Below are 5,637 nucleotides of genomic sequence, written 5' to 3' on the forward strand. Positions count from 1 at the left end.
GGGCCAAAAGTTTAGCCTCTTATCGACTCAAAGATCATTTCTATCGTACACATTGGTTCTGTCTTTTTATGAAAAATTTAATTGTATTTTCTCCATAAATACCTAATATGCAAATCAGAAAATATACTAGAAGCAATGACAAACTTCAGACACAGAGTGAATGGTGGTAGATTGCCAGTGAGAAGGAGTCTGAGAGGTTTGTTTTCCTTCATACAGAAACCGTGGTAACTCATACTGGAAGAACGTGTTTGCTTTGAGTATGGACACCGCCTGTAGGCAACAAGGCTTTATCTAGGATTTATTTAGGTGCCTTCCTCTCTCATGTGATTGGATAAGGTAGAAGAAGATAGTTTCTACACTCAATGAAGTCATAAACAGGGGATGATGCTCCTGAAGAATATTCTAATTACATAAAATCTCCTAAGTGTCCTGGGGCGAAAAAAGACACCGTGTGTGTGTGTGTGTGTGTGTGTGTGTGTGTGTGTGTGTGTGTGTGTGTGTGTCTTCCCTCTGCTCATCGGGGAGCCAGTTAGGTTGTTCATCTGTATATGCTAGGAAAAGCCCATGGATCAACTGGTCAACCATACCTCCACTCACAGATGTATAGGAACACCATCAACCAAGGGACAAGGACTTCAACCCCCATGTCCACAGTGACTGTGATAGCCACTGAACTCGGACAGTCACTGAGTATATCTGACAGGTAGGGTGAGCTGCCCTTGACCACATGAGCTGCCTCTTCTAACACAAAGTTACAAGTGGGAATGGACTCCAGACATCCATCTGGGACTCTGCTGCCTGACATCTGGCTATTTCCTTTAGGTTCTTTTACGAGTTTGGGTGCAGATAGCATGTTGTATGACACGAATGGCCATGGTATTTTTAGTCCCAGCTGGAGGCCTCACCTCATCCCTGACTTCTCCCCAAAAGCCAACACCAGCTGGGAAAAGTTTTGCAATACTGAAGCACTCAAACAGCTGGACCCCAATCATTTGATTGAATTTGTTGTGCTTGATGGTAAGAAAGAGTCCTATGTAACTTTAAGGAAAAGTAAGGGTATGCTTTGTTAGGAGAGATGTTAGCTTCAATAGTATCCTAGTACTCCTGGCTGCCAGAGAAAAGAGGTGACATTTATGTTCTGCCTCTTAAAGCAATACCGTTCCTGGGAGGCTCTGAACCTGGGGGTTGGTGCTGCTATTTCCTTAGCAATAGGTCATGATATCATGAATGCCTTTGTCTTACAGAGCTCAGTGTGGCACAGTGGGATAGGGACACTTGGATGGAGGTTGGCAAATGCTGGGCCAGCTACAACATGCCTTCATGTCAAAGACGCCTTTCCAAGCTTTAGCACTAACTAACTACTAGGGCACCTTTCCTGGGAGGAAATTTAGACATTCTTGGATTTTTTCATCTTGAAAACTCTCTCCAAGTAGAATTTTGAGAGATTATTTTCCACTTCATGAAATAGCATCCTGAGGTATTTGGAAGGAAGGCTCAGCCATAAAGCTTGACTGCTGCTGTACTTACTGAAAGCGAGAGCCTCCTTCTCTCTTCCCGTCAGCATGAACTTTCCAAGTGTTTGAACAACATAGGACCAGGAGACCTTATCTGAGGGCTCCATTCTGGCTATCAAGCATGAGACATCTGGCAACATGAGTGAAAGCAGAAATAGCTTCCAGAGGAAGCCACCAAAGCTTTGTGCTATTTTTAAGTCCTTATAACACACATCCTTTGTCATTGAATGAATTGTCTCAGAGTCAAGATTTAGATGGTTCTGCAAGATTGCATGCCGTGTACATTTTACATGACCCACATGTGGAAGAATGGTGGAGGCCTCAATAGTCCTGCTGTTTCATGAACTTGGTCTTCTCAGCCCTTCCCCACCTCAGATGGTGGGACAGTGTACAGTGCTGATAGACAGGTCTTTTAGATTAACTCACTATAGGTTCATGAAGCTGGGGGCAACTACATGCAAGGTTTCTCTCAGTGACCATGGGTGCCATGCGACAAGGATGACTCAGTCCAACCTGAGATCTGAGGAATGAGAGGTGCTCACAAAGAGAAGGATCAAGAGAGTCATCATAGCCATGAGGAGGAGACATTCTGTTATTCTACAGTTTCTATGTGTTCCTGAATTCCCCTCTGGCATTAGAATGCAGAAGCTTTACAGACTAGATGTCACTCTCCATCATAAAAAATGAAGTTTCTCGGCCTTGAGACTACAGGACAGCCAAGAAAATAATTTTCCATGAACCTTGGCTATAAAGGACTGTGACCAGCATGTTAGGGTTCTCATCTGCTGGGTCCAGCAACAACAGGGTACAAGTCACCATCATCGAAAGGTGCCAAAGCCCATCATCTTCCTTGGACTAATGTCTGCCTGGCAGAGGTTGGCATGTCTAAATTCTAGCCCCTACCTGCCTGATGTCCAAGTCAAGGGAACCACTGTATTTGGGCTAGTGTGACCAAAGCACTCTGGCCTTATTTTATGAATAGACTCACTTCAGCCCCTCAGTCTGGCAAAGGCAGAGTGAAAAGGCTCTAGTCCATCTCTCCAAGGTGAACAAGGCTCCTTGCTTACTCACAGCAGCATTCATTTGCAAGCAAAGTCCTCCTTTGATGAGGTAGGGTCAGTAACTCTTTTAATGACCTACCACTAACAGATGTTAAGGGCTTCCCAAGGTCATCACAGCAAGGATCGATGCCCAAATGGTCTTGGGAATGAGTTGGGCAGCTCACGAACCCAGCTGCTAGGGCCTGAGAATGAACGAGGTATGCTGAGAGTTATTTACAGGCCATAAACATTGAGACTTCTAAGAAATAGCCACTAAAAATTAAATAAAATGAAGTAAGGCCATTCCATGGCTCTTAGAAACTCAAAGATCTGCACTGTAAAGTCTATAATCAACAGAGAAGGGCTACAGGCTAGTTAATTATTTTTAGCTTAGATTCTATTTTAAACCCCAGCCAACAGCCCAAGACATGAGTTTCTAGAAACTCCAGGCAGCTATGATGGGAAACAAGGAGCCCATATGTCTGTGTCTTAGGCACATGGTAGGAGTCACATTGGGTAACAGATTATTTTCCCTTATTCCTTAAGACTGAATCAATGCAGCTGAAACTGGCTATAAAAAATGTCTCATCATCTTTTCCTGCAATGTTTACACTAACTCCCAAGAACACTGGTTCCTATCCCCAACCATCCATGGTGCTCACAGACCTGTGCTATGCCCAGTATAATCTCTGGTTATATGGTGGTTCTATTGTTAGCTTTTTGAGGAACCTTCATACTGATTTCAGTGATGGCTGTATATGTTTTTCACTCCCAACTGCAGTAAGTCAGAGCTCCTATTTCCTCACATCCTCTCCACCATTAATTGTCATATTTCTCAATGACAGCCATTCAACAGGAGTGGAGGGTTGGTATCTCATAGTGAGTGAGTGAGCTTGCTTTCTTCTTGGTATGACAAGGTATTCTGAGGTCACACTTCAAGTCTTTGCCCCAGAAGCAAATCTTTTAAAACTAACTCTGGAGAGTCAGTCTCATAACCTTTCTGTCTCTAGTGCCAGCACTGGCCATAGTCGTTTTGAGATAGCAATTAGGAAACTTGTACCTGGAATCAAAACACAATATTGCTGTCTACCAAGTTCATGTATGAGGACTATGCAATCTTGACACAAAGCAATAAAAAATTTCCTAGTATTTTAATTAACGGTGATGATTTTAAAAAGGATGCCACTCATATTCTTGGGCATTTGAACATTCGGTCCCCAGTAGTGACCCTGTTTGGTGTGGTTTATGTGGCACAGTCTTGCTAGAAGAAGTGTGCACCGGGCTGGGCTTTTATATTATGGCCTCCCACCACTTCCAGATAGCTCGCCCTGCTTCATACTTCCAAGCTGGTGCCCACAGGACTCAGGACTCAGAGGGACAATGTCGGGTCTTGTCTGAGCCTCCAGATTGCAGGCCCCACAGAGATCGTGCCCTGGCTATTGTGAGAACCTATCTGTGGAACTTCAGTGGGAATCCAGCCGACTTGCCAGGTTCATACCCGAGAGGGGAAGTGTGGATTGAGAAAGGGCAGGTAAAGATACAAAGAAGAAGACAGAGACATAGGATAGAGACAGGAGGACAATCCAGTGAATACTGAATGCCCCAAGTTTATTCTTCAACATTCTTAAGTACCCAACTAAAAGGAGCACATGACAGAAGATTTCTGTTATCATGTATAAGGAGCAAACAGACTTTCTTCCCTTAATCCTCCAAGCATTTGGTAACCACATCTGCTTTCTGGCCTTGAGGGTCAAGAATAAACATACCTGAACCCAAGTCTGTTGTTATTTAGATAAGACATCTGCTACCAAGGCCAAAACGTCCTGCAATAGCCAAGTCTTAGACCTTTAGGACTTTTGAGTTATTTATTTATTTATTTATTTGTTATCTTTGTTTTTTGACACAGGGTTTCTCTGTATTGTTTTGGAGGCTGTCCTGGAACTCGTTCTGTAGACCAGCCTGGCCTCGAACTCACAGAGATCCTGTAGACCTGCCTGTGCCTCCCCAGTGCTGGGATTAAAGGCTTGAGCCACCAATGCCCAACTTTTTTGACTTATTACGGACAGTTTTGAACTTTCTGACCTTGAGGTAAGATGAAGAGGAGTCATCTTCATGGGCCCCCACATGCTAAAACCCACAACAGCATGGACCATGCTCTAGAATCAAGTTCAATCTCTAGCTCTGCCCCTTTCTCCACACACGCACAGCCATCCTGTCAGCTCTGTCTCTTTAGAGTCTTCACTGATGTCAGCAGCAAGATGAATTGAAAAGAGACCTCAAAGATGCTTCTGTGGGGCCTGCACGCCTGGCAATGGCAGACGAAGGTTTTGAGGCAGGGTTGCACATCCCTAGTTGTGGTCCTGGGACAATGGCTGGAGCCAGAGGTACCCCTCCTAGAGCTATGGCTCTGAGGTGGCCGCTCCACATTTTGTTACATCTGCACAAATGCTGCTTCCCAAGTACCGAGGTAGCACACACTAGAGGCAGGGTGCAGGGGCAAGATCTGTCTGTTCCTGGCACAGAAGCCAAGTGAGATCAGAACCCATTTGTACTGCTGGCGGTGAAGTGGAAACTCCTCACTCTGGATGGTCAGAGAGAGGCTCACCCTCTCCCCACTTCTTTTACTGCCAGGCTGGCCCTTGATTGCATTTGATGTTTCCCAGATGTTCTTTTTTGCATCAGTCCCCTTCCCTTTTCAGAAACATAGCCCGTTCCTGCATATGAGAAGACATGGTACCCAGCATTGTGATCTCTTCCCCAATGGCAAGTTCTACCATGCCTGTTTGTGGGGACCTGGCCTCATAGGGTTGTAAATTGATGCTCAGCAGAGTTCCACATGTCATTAGGGCACACATTAGGCAGGCAGGAACTTAGTAGGGCAAACTACTTTTCAAATAACACACCTCAAGTTGTTTCATTGCCAAAGCAGAAGGCACTGGAGGCCCAAACAAGCGATGGAATTTCCTGTCCCTGGCTCAGGTAGTCACCTGCTGGACAGCAGGATAGTATCTCTTTTGCTAACAAAGTTAGTAAAGCATGGGAAGCTGTCTTCAGTACAGTGTGCAGACCGTGTCCTCTGATAG

This window comes from Mesocricetus auratus, unplaced genomic scaffold, assembly GCF_017639785.1.
Source record: "Mesocricetus auratus isolate SY011 unplaced genomic scaffold, BCM_Maur_2.0 Super-Scaffold_100015, whole genome shotgun sequence".
Lineage (NCBI taxonomy): Eukaryota > Metazoa > Chordata > Mammalia > Rodentia > Cricetidae > Mesocricetus > Mesocricetus auratus.